The following is a 17496-nucleotide window of genomic DNA, read 5'->3' on the forward strand; positions in this document are numbered from 1 at the left end:
AAGAGGGAGACTTTGTAGAATGCCTACAAAGCCTTTGTAGAATAGTGTAATTGATTAGACAGCTTAAGGTAAAGGAACACTTAGGGGAGGTAATCATAATATGATAGAATTCATGTTGCAATTTGAGAAGGAGAAGCTAAAGTCGGATGTATCAGTGTTACAATGGAGTAAAAGAAATTACAGAGGCATGAGAGAGGAGCTGGCCAAAATTGATTAAAAGAGAACACTAGCAGGGATGATGGAAGATCAGCAATGGCTGGAGTTTTTGGGAGCAATTCAGAAGGCAGAGGATATATATATATATATATATATATATATATATATATATATCCCAAAGAAAAAGAAGAGGACTGGAAAATTGCAAATGTCACTCCACTCTTCAAGAAGGGAGAGAGACAGAACAAAGAAAATTATAGGCCAGTTAGTCTGGCTTCAGTAGTTGGGAAGATGTTGGAGTTGATTCTTAAGGATGTGGATTCAGGATATAATAGGCTGAAGTCAGCATGGTTTCCTTAAGGGAAAATCTTGCCTGACAAATCCATTGGAATTCTTTGAAAAAATACCAAGCAGGATAGACAAAGGAGAATGGATGGATGTTGTGTATTTAGATTTTTAATATGCCTTTGACAAGGTGTCACACATGAGGCTGCTTAACATGATAAGCATACCAAGAGTCCATGGTATTAAATGAAAGACACTCGAATAGATAAAGCATTGGCTGATTGGTGGGAGGCAAAGTGTGGGAATAGAGGGAGCCTTTTCTTGTTGGCTGCTGATGACTAGTGGTGTTTGAAAGGGGTCAGTGTTGGGACTGCTTGTTTTTACATTATATGTCAATGATGTGGTGGATTAAATTGTTGACTTTGTGGCTTAGTTCACAGACAATATGAAGATAGCTGGAGGATCAGGCAGTGTTGAGGAAGCAGAGAGGCTACAAAATGACTTAAATGGATTAGGAGAGTGGCAAAGAAGTGGCAGATGGAATACGTTATGGGGAAGTGTGTGGTCATGCATTTTGATAGAAAAAATAAAAGTGTATACTGTTAGCTAAATGGAGACAAAATTCAAAAACCCAAGATGCAAAGGGAAGTTAGAGTCCTCAGGCAGGATTCCCTTAAAGATTAATTTGCAGAATTAAGTGTGTGCTGAGGAAGGCATTTGCAATGTTAGCATTTGTTTCAAGAGGACTAGAATATAAAAGCAAGGATGTAATGTTGAAGCTTTATAATGCACTGGTGAGGCCTCACTTGGCGTATTGTGAGCAGTTTTGTGCTCCCATCTAAGGGAAAATGTGCTGACATGGTAGAGGGTTCACAGAAGGTTCATGACAATTACTCCGGGATTGAAAGGGTCATCATATGAGGAATGTTCTTGGCCTGTACTTGCTGGAATTCAGAAGAAAGAAGGGGGATCTCATTGAAACCTATCAATTATCGAAAGGCCTCTGGTGGTGCAGTCTAAGACCAAAAGATGCAGCCTCAGAATAGAGGGACATCCATTTAGAATGGAAATGATGGGGAATTTCTTTATTGAAAGAGTGCTGAACCTGTGGCATTCATCACCACTGGTTTTTGGGAGGCCAAGTCATTGAGCATATCACCGAATTATAGGAAAGATGTCAATAAAATTGAGGGAGTACAGAGGAGATTTACTAAAATGCTGCTTGTGTTTCATTTCCTAAGTTACAGAGAAAGGTTGAACAAGTTAGGTCTTTATTCTTTGGAGTATAGAAGGTTGAGGAGGGACTTGATAGAGGTATTTAAAATTATGAGGGGGATAGATAGAGTTGACATGGAAAGGCTTTTTCCATTGAGAGTGGGGGGGATTCAAACAAGAGGACATGAGTTGAGAGTTAAAGGGCAAAAGTTTAGGGGTAACATGAGGAGGAACTTCTTTACTCAGAGGATGGTAGCTGTATGGAATGAGCTTCCAGCAGAAGTGGTTGAGGCAGGTTTGATGTTGGCATTTAAAGTTAAATTGGATAGATATATGGACAGGAAAGGAATGGAGGGTTATTGGCTGAGTGCAGGTCAGTGGAACTAGGTGAGAGTAAGAGTTCAGCACGGACTAGAAGGGCCGAGATGGCCTATTTCCGTACTGTAATTGCTATATGGTTATATGATTATATTTAAGGCAAGGGTTGATAGATTCTTTATTAGTCAGACATGAAGAGATAAGGGAGAAGGCAGGAGATTAGGGCTGAAAGGGAAACGCTCAGCCATGATGTAATGGTGAAGCAGACTTGATGGGCCAAATAGCCTAACTCTGCTCCTATATCTTATGGTTGTATGATCATCATGCTGTCCTTGTTGGTAAGTTTGACATACTTCACGTGGAATATGGCAAGTTATGCACATTTTACTTCTCTAAATGGTGTCAAGTACTACTTCTGTTCTACCAAAAATTCTTCAGTTAAATAAATGCTGCATAAGCACAGGAGTTTAGTTGACATTCATTTTATGTTATAGAGAGGTGTGTGGGCAGGGAGAGGGAGTAGGCAGGGTGAGGACTGAATAGGGCAATGGGAAACGTTATGTTTGCTTTTACTAAAGGCAGACTTTATCTGGGTTTACGCTAGTACTGAAAGCTCAACACTGAGTGCGGACGACCAGCTTACCATCAAAGCTTCTGGTTGCTAGTGAACCACTTGCATTGCCCACTGGGAGCTGAAGTTCTTTATTATGCACACATAATAACACAGGAAATACCTCAGATACATTGAGACCAAGACTAGGGGACATATCCAGTAATCAGGTTGCGCTAATGGACAGAGAAAAACTTAAGCAATATTACAGATGATGACTGACAGCAGAAATGGCCAGTTCGAATATGGACAGTGAAACTGAGTTTTCCTCCTCGAACTGCCCTTATTTCATTGCTTTTGTTGATTTGCTCTCACTCTCTGTCTGCCTTCATTAATGTAACACTCAAATGACTTCCACAACTTTCTCCCATTGTTATTCCAGCATCACAATATTCTCTCCTGCTCCAGATATTCTGCAAGTTAAAACTAACTAGTTTCCCACTTCCTTGCTTCTGACAAGGGTCTTTGAACTGAAATATTGATTCTATTACTGCTTCCACATATGTTGAGTGATCCCAGCATTTTCTCCTTCTATTTCAGATTTCCAACAATGTAATGCTTTGATTTTCATTAACTATCATATTTTTGGTTAATGCACAGAATAGGAGAAAGCATCCGTGCTCCCGTGATAAGTTGATTAGTAAACACAAAATACTCTGCAGATGCTGGGGTCAAAGCAACACTCACAATACACTGGAGGAACTCAGCAGGTCGGGCAGCATCCGTGGAAAAGAACGGTCGACGTTTCGGGCTGGAACCCTTCGTCAGGACTGTAGGGGGAAGGGGCAGAGGCCTTATAAAGAAAGTGGGGGGAGGGTGGGAAGGAGAAGGCCGGTAGGTTCCAGGTGAAAAACCAGTAAGGGGAAAGATAAAGGGGTGGGGGAGGGGGAGCAGGGAGGTGATAGGCAGGAAAGGTGACGAAGGAATAGGGGAAAACACAATGGGTAGTAGAAGGAGGCAGAACCAAGACGGAGGTAATAGGCAACTGGGAGAGGGTGCAGAATGAAATAGGGATAGGGGAAAGGAGGGGGAGGGAATTACCAGGAGTTAAAGAGTTCTATGTTCATACCAAGGGGCTGGAGATTACCTAGACAGTATATGAGGTGTTGCTCCTCCAGCCTGAGATTAGCCTCATCATGGCAGCCTCCAACCTGAGTTTCGTCTCATCATGGCATCTGCAATGATGAGGCTAAACTCAGGTTGGAGGAGCAAAACCTCATATACCGTCTAGGTAGTCTCCAGCCCCTTGGTATGAACATAGAATTCTTCAACTTCTGGTAATTCCCTCCCCCTCCCTTCGCCTATCCCTATGTCAATCTGCCCCCTCCTCCAGCTGCCTATCACCTACCTCATGGTTCCGCCTCCTTCTACTACCCATTGTGTTTTCCCCTTTTCTTTCTTCATAATTCCTGTCTATCATCTCCCTGCCTCCCCTCCTCCACCCCTTTATCTTTCCCCTTACTGGTTTTTCACCTGGAACCTACCGGCCTTCTCCTTCCCACTCTCCCCCCACCTTCTTTATAGGGTCTCTGCCCCTTCCCTCTACAGTCCTGACGAAGGGTTCCACCCCGAAACGTCGACTTATCTTTTCCACGGATGCTGCCCGACCTGCTGAGTTTCTCCAGCGTGTTGTGAGCGTAACCTTTTTATTATTGTGCATTGGTGGACCCCTGTTGCTACAACTGTGAGACTTCCTGTATTTGTACAATTTACTGGGTACTTCACCTGCTTTATGTGTGACACCCCGCATATAGCCCCTTCACCTTCCTACTTCCATCCTCTATTTGTTAGTTCTGATAAGCAGAGGAATGAAATGGGGGCAGGGGGTGTCACCGAAAAGTTTGTCAGAGGAAAACCATATTTCTTTTTAAGATTTCCTTCTTCAGTTCTTCAGTGAGTACTTATCTTGATGTCTTAAAATGAAATGAGGTTACATAGCTCAAAGTCTATTTTGATTTTATTAAAAATTTTTGCACTATTTTGAATTTGCTCTCCAGGGCATTATGAAGCAAAATATGAGGAAACTGAATGGTTCTGTAAAAACAACAAAAAGAGAAAGTGCTTTCTAAAGAAAGGAAGCAACATACTGAGGAAAAATACTAGCAAAAACAAAGAGCAAAGCTGGTGAAAAAAGGAAAAAAATGTGAACAAATGTGCAATCTATCCACTTAATAGAGTAAAATCGCTTTTAATGATTCTTTCATCTGTTTAAGTAGATTTGATCAACAAAGAATGGGGCATCAGTGAGCTGATTGGCATAATTGTTATGGTCTTACAATGAATTATTAACTCCTTAGGTATTCCAGAATACTTACCCGAAACACAGTGTTACGAGTTCAGTATAATCATTCTAAAAAGTTTCCCACGGCTGAACTCCTCAGCAGTCGGAGAGAGAGGTCACTCTTCTCTTTATTACATGGGTCTGATTCCAAGAAGCATCAGATATTGAGTTCATCACTTTCAAAAGCTGATCTCATTGGAATATTTTAAAACTAAAAAAAGTCTGTCGATAAAATGAACAAAAATGTGAAGATTCCAAGTTCAATTGCTGGTTTATATTGAACCAGATAATCACTGTTTGGCTTCCTTTTGGAATTCAGTGATGGACCTTGGCTCTTCTGAATCGTGAAAGCTAATGCTAGCCTGTAAAGGACTTTGAATTATTTCCCATGATCTCTGAAGCTACATGTGTGCAAACAGCAGATGGAACATTTTCACCAGTGAAATTTTGTTTATATGAAGTCTGAAACATAAAATGCATGGAAATCGTGCACTGCCAGAACATTTTTCAGTTTGTCCCCTGATGGTTCTTTCCAGTATATGAGCTCGGAAGTTGTGGTAGTATCTACCTCACCCTGACCAATACTTGATATCTGTATCAGCATTTATTTAACAAACAGGAGACCGTCCTGTGCATCAGTTCAATATGCAGAATAACACATTCATTTGATACTTTGCTCACAGTTGCAAAGCAGCTAGAATTGGAGGAACTGTGACAATCGTGGAAAAGACATGATAGTAATGAAAAGACGTGAAGGCCTGTGGAAAGCGGCCAGTGAGTGAGTGGGCCAGTGAAGGAGTGGAGCTTTGAGGTTTTGACTTGAGAGGCATCAACGAGAAGGGGCAGAGGACGAGCTTGCTCGTAGTTAGTCTTTACAATGCCTCCTGAGACGGTGATGTGTGTCTCATGTGAGATGTGGCAGTCTAGGGGGAACGCCCCTCTCCCGCAGAGTCACATCTGCCAGAAGTGTACACGGCTGGGCAATCTGGAAGACCGTGTAAGGAATCTGGAGCAGCAGCTGGATGACCTTGGACTCATGCGGATGACACGAAGCTGGGTGGCAGTGTTAGCTGTGAGGAGGATGCTAAGAGGATGCAGGGTGACTTGGATAGGTTGGATGAGTGGGCAAATTCATGGCAGATGCAATTTAATGTAGATAAATGTGAAGTTATCCACTTTGGTGGCAAAAATAGGAAAACAGATTATTATCTGAATGGTGGTCGATTAGGAAAAGGGGAGGTGCAACGAGACCTGGGTGTCATTATACACCAGTCATTGAAAGTGGGCATGCAGGTACAGCAGGCGGTTAAAAAGGCGAATGGTATGCTGGCACTTATAGCGAGAGGATTTGAGTATAGGAGCAGGGAGGTACTACTGCAGTTGTACAAGGCCTTGGTGAGACCACACCTGGAGTATTGTGTGCAGTTTTGGTCCCCTAATCTGAGGAAAGACATCCTTGCCATAGAGAGAGTACAGAGAAGGTTCACCAGATTGATTCCTGGGATGGCAGGACTTTCATATGAAGAAAGACTGGATGAACTGGGCTTGTACTCGTTGGAATTTAGAAGATTAAGGGGGGATCTGATTGAAACGTATAAGATCCTAAAGGGATTGGACAGGCTAGATGCAGGAAGATTGTTCCCGATGTTGGGGAAGTCCAGAACGAGGGGTCACAGTTTGAGGATAGAGGGGAAGCCTTTTAGGACTGAGATTAGGAAAAACTTCTTCACACAGAAAGTGGTGAATCTGTGGAATTCTCTGCCACAGGAAACAGTTGAGGCCAGTTCATTGGCTATATTTAAGAGGGAGTTAGATATGGCCCTTGTGGCTACGGGGGTCAGGGGGTATGGAGGGAAGGCTGGGGCGGTGTTCTGAGTTGGATGATCAGCCATGATCATAATAAATGGCGGTGCAGGCTCGAAGGGCCGAATGGCCTACTCCTGCACCTATTTTCTATGTTTCTATGTTTCTATAAGGGAGAATGAGGCAGTCATAGATGAGAGCTGCATGGAGGTAGTCACACCTAGGCTGTCGGAAGCAGGTTGTTGGGTGACAGTCAGAGGGGGGAAAGCGAAGGTGAGCAGACAGGTAGTGCAGAGCATCCCTGTAGCCATTCCCCTGAATAATAAGTTTACCGTCCTGGATACTGTTGGCGGGGACAACCGACCAGGTGTGAGGCACGGTGGCAGGGCCTCTGGCACTGATTCTGATTCTGTAGTGCAGAAGGGTGGGGCAGAGAAGAGGAGAGCTGTCGTCATTGGAGACTCTATAGTCAGGGGAGCAGACAGGAGATTTTGTGGACGTGAGAAGGACACTCGCATGGTTTGTTGCCTCCCGGGTGCCAGGGTCCGGGATGTCTCTGACCGGGTGCACGACATCCTGGTACAAGAGGGAAAGCAACCAGAAGTCGTGATACATGTTGGTACCAACGACATAGGCAGGAAGAAGGATGAGGTCCTGAAGTGTGAGTTTCGGGAACTAGGCAGAAGGCTGAAGAACAGGACCTCAAGGATGGCATTCTCAGGATTGCTGCCAGTGCTACGTGACAGTGATGGTAAGAATTGGAGGAGATGGCAGTTGAATATGTGGCTGAGGAGTTGGTGCAGGGAGCAGGGTTTTAGATTTTTGGATCATTGGGATCTCTTCTGGGGAAGGTGGGACCTGTACAGATTGGATGGGTTGCACCTGAACTCGAGGGGGAGCAATATCCTTGCAGGTAGGTTTGCTAGCATGGTTCGGGAGCGTTTAGACTGATTTGAAAGGGAGATAGGACACAGAGCGATAGAGCAGTGAAAGAAGTGCATGGAGTATAGCCAGATCTAACATATAGAGAGGCTTTGAGGAAAGAGAAGCAGAATAAATGGTGTAAAGACAGTAGGTAGAAAGGCTGAAGTGAGTGTACCTCAGTGCAAGAAGCATCAGGAACAAAGGTGATGAACTGAGAGCTTGGATACATACATGGAATTATGATGTAGTGGCCATTACAGAGATTTGGCTGGCACCAGGGCAGGAATGGATTCTCAATATTCCTGGATTTCAGTGCTTTAAAAGGGATAGAGAGGACGGAAAAAGGGGAGGAGGGGTGGCATTACTGGTCAGGGATACTATTACAGCTACAGAAAGGGTGGGTATTGTAGCAGGATCCTCTTTTGAGTCAGTATGGGTGGAAGTCAGGAACAGGAAGGGAGTAGTTACTCTGTTGGGGTATTCTATAGGCCCCCTGGTAGCAGCAGAGATACAGAGGAGCAGATTGGGAGGGAGATTTTGGAAAGGTGCAAAAATAGCAGGGTTGTTAACATGGGTGAATTTAACTTCCCTAATATTGATTGGCACCTGATTAATTCCAAGGGTTTAGATGGGGCAGTGTTTATTAAGTGTGTCCAGGACGGATTCCTGTCACAGTATGTGGACAACCAACTAGGGGGGAATGCCATACAAGATCTAGTACTAGGTAATGAACCGGGTCAGGTCACAGATCTCTCAGTGGGTGAGCATCTGGGGGACAGTGACCACCGCTCCCTGGCCTTTAGCATTATCATGGAAAAGGATAGAATCAGAGAGGACAGGAAAGTTTTTAATTGGGGAAGGGCAAATTATGAGGCTATAAGACTAGAACTTGCGAGTGTGAATTGGGATGATGTTTTTGCAGGGAAATGTACTATGGACATGTGGTCGATGTTTAGAGATCTCTTGCTGGATGTTAGGGATAAATTTGTCCCGGTGAGGAAAATAAAGAATGGTAGGGTGAAGGAACTATGGGTGACAAGTGAGGTGGAAAATCTAGTCAGGTGGATGAAGGCAGCATACATGAGGTTTAGGAAGCAAGGATCAGATGGGTCTATTGAGGAATATAGGGAAACAGGAAAGAAGCTTAAGAAAGGGCTGAGAAGAGCAAGAAGGGGGCATGAGAAGGCCTTGGCGAGTATGGTAAAGGAAACCCCAAGGCATTCTTCAATTATGTGAAGAAAAAAAGGATGACAGGAGTGAAGGTAGGACCAATTAGAGATAAAGGTGGGAAGATGTGCCTGGAGGCTGTGGAAGTGAGCGAGGTCCTCAATGAACATTTCTCTTCGGTATTCCCAGTGAGAGGGAACTTGATGATGGTGAGGACAATTTGAGTGAGGTTGATGTTCTGGAGCATGTTGATATTAAGGGAGAGGAGGTGTTGGAGTTGTTAAAATACCTTAGGATGGATAAGTCCCCGGAGCCTGACAGAATATTCCCCAGGCTGCTCCATGAGGTGACGGAAGAGGTTGCTGAGCCTCTGGCTAGGATCTTTTTGTCCTCGTTGTCCACGGGAATGGTACCGGAGGATTGGAGGGAGGCGAATGTTGTCCCCTTGTTCAAAAAAGGTAGTAGGGAGAGTCCGGGTAATTATAGACCAGTAAGCCTTACGTCTGTGGTGGGAAAGCTAATTAGAGATAGGATCTCTGGGCATTTAGGGAATCATGGTCTGATCAGGGACAGTCAGCATGGCTTTGTGAAGGGCAGATCATGTTTAACAAGCCTGATAGAGTTCTTTGAGGAGGTGACCAGGCATATAGATGAGGGTAGCTGCAGTGGATGTGATCTATATGGATTTTAGTGAGGCACTTGACAAGGTTCCACACGGTAAGCTTATTCAGAAAGTCAGAAGGCATGGGATCCAGGGAAGTTTGGTCAGGTGGATTTAGAATTGGCTTGCCTGCAGAAGGCAGGGGGTGGTGGTGGAGGGAGTACGTCAGATTGGAGGATTGTGACTAGTGGTGTCCCACAAGGATCTGTTCTGGGACCTCTAATTTTTGTGATTTTTATTAACGACCTGGATGTGGGACACCAGGTAGGGGTAGAGGTGCGGGTTGGCAAGTTTGCAGACGACACAAAGGTTGGTGGTGTTGTAGATAGTGTAGAGGATTGTCTAAGATTACAGAGCTACATTGATAGGATTCAGAAGTGGGCTGAGAAGTGGCAGATGGAGTTCAACCCGGAGAAGTGTGAGGTGGTACACTTTGGAAGGACAAACTCCAAGGCAGAGTACAAAGTAAATGACAGGATACTTGGTAGTGTGGAGGAGCAGAGGGATCTGGGGGTGCATGTCCACAGATCCCTGAAAGTTTCCTCACCGGTGGATAGGGTAGTTAAGAAAGCTTATGGGGTGTTAGCTTTCATAAGTCGAAAGATAGAGTTTAAGAGTCGCGGTGTAATGATGCAGCTCTATAAAAGCAACACACATCAAAGTTGCTGGTGAACGCAGCAGGCCAGGCAGTATCTGTAGGAAGAGGTGCAGTCGACGTTTCAGGCCGAGACCCTTCGTCAGGACTAACTGAAGGAAGAGTGAGTAAGGGATTTGAAAGTGGGAGGGGGAGGGGGAGATCCAAAATGATAGGAGAAGACAGGAGGGGGAGGGATAGAGCCAAGAGCTTTGCTGAACATCTACGCTCTGTCCGCCAGAGAAAGCAGGATCTCCCAGTGGCCACACATTTTAATTCCACATCCCATTCCCATTCTGACATGTCTATCCACAGCCTCCTCTACTGTAAAGATGAAGCCACACTCAGGTTGGAGGAACAACACCTTATATTCTGTCTGGGTCGCCTCCAACCTGATGGCATGAACATCGACTTCTCTAACTTCCGCTAAGGCCCCACCTCCCCCTCGTACCCCATCTGTTACTTATTTTTATACACACATTCTTTCTCTCACTCTCCTTTTTCTCCCTCTGTCCCTCTGAATATACCTCTTGCCCATCCTCTGGGTCCCCACCCCCCTTGTCTTTCTTCCCGGACCTCCTGTCCCATGATCCTCTTGTATCCCCTTTTGCCTATCACCTGTCCAGCTCTTGGCTCTATCTCTCCCGCTCCTGTATTCTTCTATCATTTTGGATCTCCCCCTCCCCCTCCAACTTTCAAATCCCTTACTCACTCTTCCTTTAGTTAGTCCTGACGAAGGGTCTCGGCCTGAAACGTCGACTGCACCTCTTCCTACAGATGCTGCCTGGCCTGCTGCGTTCACCAGCAACTTTGATGTGTGTTGCTTGAATTTCCAACATCTGCAGAATTCCTGTTGTCAGCTCTATAAAACTCTGGTTAGGCCACATTTGGAGTACTGTGTCCAGTTCTGGTCGCCTCACTATAGGAAGGATGTGGAAGCATTGGAAAGGGTACAGGGGAGATTTACCAGGATACTGCCTGGTTTAGAGAGTATGCATTATCATCCGAGATTAAGGGAGCTAGGGCTTTACTCTTTGGAGAGAAGGAGGAAGAGAGGAGACATGATAGAGGAATACAAGATTTTAAGAGGAATAGATAGAGTGGATAGCTAGCATCTCTTCCCCAGGGCACCACTGCTCAGTACAAGAGGGCATGGCTTTAAGGTAAGGGGTGGGAAGTTCAAGGGGGATATTAGAGGAAGGTTTTTCACTCAGAGAGTGGTTGGTGCGTGGAATGCACTGCCTGAGTCAGTGGTGGAGGCAGATTCACTAGTGAAGTTTAAGAGACTACTAGACAGGTATCTGGAGGAATTTAAGCTGGGGGCTTATATAGGAGGCAGGGGTTGAGGGTTGGCACAATATTGTGGGCCGAAGGGGCCTGTACTGTGCTGTATTATTCTATGTTCTATGTTCTAATATGCCTGCTTCTTTTACTTGAACATTTTCTTTGATTCTTTTAGCGTCATGGAGTCATAGAAACATACGGTGTAGAAACAGGTACTTCGTCTCCTTGAGTCTGCACATATCATCAACCACCCATGCTTCTTCATTTTTATTTCCTTCTTTTATTTTCTGAGAGTGAAGGTGTCAGGGATCGTTATTGTCACTGTTTTGTCCTGTGGGTGAGGGGCCGGGTTTGTTATTATTGTTGTATTGTCACTGTTTGTTTTCTGTGAGTGAGGGGGTATGGGATTGTTATTGTCGCTGTTTTTTTCTGTGACTGATAGGGTCAGGGATTGTTATTGTCACAGCTTTTTTTCTGCATGCGTGTGTATGTTGGCATCTATCAGGAGCTTCTCCCAAATTGTTGTTCTGTTTGAATCTCATGCCAGGCGTAGTCACACGCCACCATCAGGTGCTGATTGATTAATGGAACAGAGGCTGTGTACCGAGTTGCGTAAAACAACTGCAATATGAATGGAGCATCCAGCAACTGAGTTTCCATTGACTTTGGTACTTTGAACTGAGGGTATACAACTGCCCAAAAGATATCAATGTCTTCTATGCTTCCTTCCAGATCTCAATACGAAGGGTTCTTAAGTTTTGTGAGCATGGATCCTGAAAGTTCCAATTTATATCGGTGAGGAGAAACATAAAAGCTAGTTGCACACATGACACTGGGATTGCAGCTGCATTGACAGCTGAATTGCACACTGAAGTGCTCAATACCATTTCCCAAATGCTGTGATTTCAAGTAGAATTGATCAGTAGCATGATCTAACCTAGGTAAACTCATTTTTGAGCCCAATTTGTACATGAAAAATAGACAGTAACTGGTGAAATTTCCAGGGCTTTTCTTTCCAAATAAAGCTAATAGCCAAGATCAATGAGTGAATCATAAGTATAAAATTTTCCTATTAAATTATTCAATCATTCTTTTTTTTTGTTTTTGCATCCAACATCTTTTGGCTCTTCAAATAAACTTACTGCAGATTTATTCCTCTGAAGTCTGACTGCAATGTCACAAGCAGAGGTTGAGTTATTAGCAAAGTAATTTAGTTCCTGCATAAAATGAAAAAAAATGGTTCATAAATGTTCAGAATGATTACTGTTTTAATAGATAAGTTTATGCAAATCAATCTATGTATTTTAAATCAAAATTTGATCAGATTATTGTCATTGATCAAAAGGTTTCATCTATTTTAATAGAATATTAATAATAAATACTGACCAAATATTATGATGATGTTACTTCATTAGAAATAATAGGTTTTATATCTTTCTAACATTGAGAAGTGATGCAGAAAACAAAATAAGCAAAGAACAAAGAAATATTACATTGCTTTTTTTGGAAGACTGAAAAGAAAATCAAGTATAATTTTTACTTGGACTTTTTGGATTCTCATATGATAAAGGACTAATTTTTCTCAGAGGGTTTTATGGCAACTTTCACAGAAATAGCTGTATAGATTTATGGTTTAATCCTTCCATGTGAAGACAAACTTTTTAAGTACATATTGGCAAAGTCTGTGAGTGCTGTTTATTATAAGTATAATTAGTACTTTATATCAATGTCTGTGTGTCAGTAAACTGACTAACAAAGAAGTCCGTTCATTAGTATGCCTTCTTGAACTGATCTCAGTAATGACTGAACATTTTCTTGCTTTTACAATTAGCTATTGGGTGCAAATCACTTGATTTGCTTTGTTATTGTTCTGCTTTCAATCTTATACAAATATAGTGGATTCCAGTTAACTTGGACACATCAGGACCAGTACATTTTGGCCCAATTAAGCGGTTGCCCAATTTAGCTGAAGTTTCATGGAAATTGTTAAGAAGGTTAAGTATGTAACAATTTATGTATTTAAATGAAACTCAGAACAAATTATAGCACTATCAATACTAATACAGTACCATAAAACTGTGTATTAATTCCCAATAGTTCTTGATGGTGTTCCTTTGATTGACTGCAAATGAACAAAATCAGAGCAGACACCTAGTGCAGATAATGGACTGCCTTCATACAATGCTTTTGATGATTGCATCCTCAAATCTTCACTTTCATTGAAACATTCAAAATGATTGTCAATACCATCATATTCTTTATCCTTCTTAACTTGCTGAAGTAGTGAAATCGTTTCATGTTTACTCCAGGCCGTGTTTGGCATCACCAAGCCTGAATGCTTGAAACCTTAGTGAGCAAAACATTTCTGAGTTGTCTTACTGCTTACTTCTCACCAACTATCAGTGACAAAGAAAAAAAAATCACTGCTTTTTTGAACACAAATACATGCAAATGGTGCTATTTAAAACTGTTCAATGTAAGCACAGTGTAGTGTCCAACAGCCACATAGGTGAACATGACCGACACTAGTTAGAAATTGTTCGGCAACAGTCTTCTGTCCCAGTTAACCGACATTAATGTCCCAAATAAATTAAGGTAATATTGTTTATTTTCTCGATTAGCTTTTGTTCTTTAAGAGTTGTTCCAAATAAGTGGCTGCCCTGATTAACCAATGGCCCATTTAACCAGAATCCACTGTATTTATTTTATGCACAAAGCAATTTTAATCTCGTTGTTCTCACAGATTTTGTTTGTGTTTTGTTTTTGATATAGATCTTTTGTGTTTATTAAAGAAAAGTTTGAAGTATTGCAGTGGATGCAGCAACGTGTAGGGAGCTCAAGAGGGGATTAAAATTCAAATGCTTAATTTTAATTTTTGTGTTTGCAATACACTTTAGAAGAATGGTTAGAGAAAGTACAGGTCAACATAGCAGCGATTATTGGATCTGGAGTTTCTGTTGTGATTTCAGAGTTGGAGAATTAAATTCGTTTTGATTAGAATAGGGTGTTGATAGTATACTGCTTATGACCAGATATGTATAAGCAAGATTAAAGGTTTACAGTTAACAGAGCTGAACTGTGACTAGAGGTTAAGATCTTCCCTTCCCAAATGCGAAACAGATACAACAAAGGCAAATGAAGTAATATTAATTAGCTCAAAGTATGGAGTAAAATCAAATATAAGTTTTGCTATAATGATGAAAGAATCTTAGAAGAGGATTATGTTCCATCAGTGTGATAAATCATGATGGACTTTTAGGTTCTTGCTGCTTGGTCGGATCATTTGAAGTTGACACAGTTCTTTTTAAGTGATTGGATCTTGCTTAAGCTTGAGTATTGTGGGGATCACATAAAATAAGTTATCAAAAGGATACTGGTGAATTCAGGCTAATGTACTAGCAGGCGGCAGCCTTTGAGGAAGTGGACAGCAGTCTGGCAAGATACTGAGGTAAAGGTGAGAGAGGAAAGATGCAAAAGGAATCTGAGAGGCAAATATTTCACGCAGATGATGGTAAGCATGTGAACAAAACTGTGAGAGGAAGTGAGTACAATTAAAATGTTTAAAAGGCGTTTGTGTAGGGCCATGGGTAGGAAAAGTATAGAAGGATTTGAACCATATGAAGGCAAATGGGAATAGCTGAGGAAGGCAACTTGGTCAGCATGGACTAGGTGGGTTCAAGAGCCTGTGTCTGTGCTGTATGACCCTAAAATGCCTGGAAAATTCAGAGGATGAAACAAAACAAAATGCTGAACCAAAATCTTTAGATCTGTAACGTTTTGACAGAAGAGATGGTGCTACACAGTAAGTAAGTGCAGGTATGGCTGCCCAAGGCTTCCAACCTTCTGCAGTCCTATGGTAATATCCCAAACTGCCCACTTTTCTCTTTTGATCCACACAGTAGGATCGCCGTTAGCATTGCCCTATTACAGTACCAGCATCCCACATTCATTTCTGTGATTGTCTGCAAGGAGTTTGTATGTTCTCACTTTGACAACGTGAGCTTCCTCCAGGTGCTCCAGTTTCTTCCCACATTCCAAATAATATAGTTGGTAGGCAAATTGGTCACATGGGTCAATTGGGCAGCGTTGAACCAGAAGAGCCTGTAACCATGCTGTATTTCCTAAAAAAGTTATGCTGTCACTGCCATCCAGAATTGAAGGAGCAGTACAGTCAAAGGTACAATGATTTAGCTGACTCTATACTATGCTTTCATAGTGGATATAAAATTAATTTAGTTCTAAGAAGAGGAAAACAATTATTTCTGGTGTCCTGGCCAAATCATCCCACGTCATTAATGTAATTTAGAAAGATAATTTGTAGGTATTATCATATTGCTGTGTGTGTGAAAAGTATGTGCAAATTGGTTGCATGGTTTATGCATTATGAAAGCATTTTACTGACTGGAAAGAATTTGGATGTTGTAAGAACAAACAATATAAATGGAAGTCCTTTTTTTTTGCAAGCTATGATTTTCCATATGGCAATCCCAGGAAGAGATGCAAAGAAGGCTGGATGGGATGAAAATTGGGCTACAAATTCTCAATTTACTGTTGTTTCTGCCCATTGGGATACATTCATCAAAATAAATCCAGCCCACAGCTCAGATCACATGGATTACTGACCACAATCTTTTGATTTCTTCCTGAGGAGTTATGCATTATATTCTCAGATACATATATTCATCTCCATGTAATAACCAGTTTTATTACACAATGAAATTTTTGTGAAAAACAAGAAGATAGAATGCACATTACAAAAGCAGTCTTTTAATCCCTTGAACTGAGTAACAAAATGCCCTTTTAAGATCTTTGTTTTTACATAAGGAGATCAACAATTAAAGGGATTTACAGTGAAAGTATTTCAAATAATTTTCTGTATTTTGCTGTTCATGGATCTTGTGAATTTCCAAACCTCAGGTTTTGGATTCTGGATATCAACACGAAAACAACAATGTTCTCTTGCTACAAAGTGTAAAAGAGAGGCAAGAGTAGACGTCAGCTGGAAAATTTCACTGGAGTGAGTGGTAGTAATGGGGGACAGAGGAATAGCAGATGAACTGAATGAGCATTTTGCAACATTCTTCACTGTGGAAGACACCAGCGGCAAGCCAGAAATTCAAGAGTGTCAGGGAGCAGAAGCGAGTGTAGTCGCCACTACTGAGATGAAGGTCCTTGGCAATCTGGAAGCTCTGAAGGTAAATAAGTCACCTTGGTCAGATGGACTACCACCCCCTCAACCAGGGTTGTGAAAGAGGGAGGTGAAGAGATTGTGAAGGTATGATGAATGATCTTTCAAGAATCACTAGATTCTGGAATGCTTGCAAAGGAGTGGAAATTGCAAATGCCACTCCATTCTTAAAGAAAAGAGGGAGGCAAAAGATAGGAAATTACAGGCCAGTTAATCTGACTTCAGTGGTTAGCAAGATATTAAGGTCCATTATTAAAGATAAGTTTTTGGGGTACTTGAATCATATGATAAAATAGGCGGAAGTCAGCATGGTTTCCTTAAAGGGAAATCTTGCCTGACAAATCTGTTGTAATTCATAGAGGAAATAGCTGGCAGGATAGACAAAGGAGAGTCAGTGGATTTTGTTTACATGGATTTTCAAAAGTCCTTTGACAAGGTGCTCTTCATGAGGCTACTATACAAGATAAGAGCCTATGGGATTACAGGACAGTAAATCTGACAGAAGACTAGTTGACTGGTAGAAAGAAGCAAGTGGAAATAATAAAGGGGGCCTTTTCTGATTGGCTGCCAATGTCTTGTGGTGTTCTGTAGGGGTTGCTGTTGGGTTAGGCTCTGACATTTGGTTCTTTGTCATTGCAATATCTACTTTCTTCTGGTGGATGTGAAACTGGAGCACAAAAACAAATGAGTTCTGGTTTCCATTTAGAAATTTAATCAAGAAAGGTAGCAATCCTTTTCTTTCCACACATATAAAGCCACTGCATCAAGCATCAGAAATGCTTTAATTTGTGAATTTCTCTAAGAAATAAGCTCTGCTTTCACCACTCTAATGAATACTGAGGCAGAACTTTCTCTCACTTTACTAACAAGATGGTTGAAAAAGGTTGAGGTGATACATTTTAGAATCTAGAAAATGTGAATATGTACATGTCCTTACTCATTTCCATGAGCAAGTTTTCACTGCTGATGG

This window comes from Mobula birostris, chromosome 3 (genome assembly GCF_030028105.1).
Source record: "Mobula birostris isolate sMobBir1 chromosome 3, sMobBir1.hap1, whole genome shotgun sequence".
NCBI classification, from domain to species: domain Eukaryota; kingdom Metazoa; phylum Chordata; class Chondrichthyes; order Myliobatiformes; family Myliobatidae; genus Mobula; species Mobula birostris.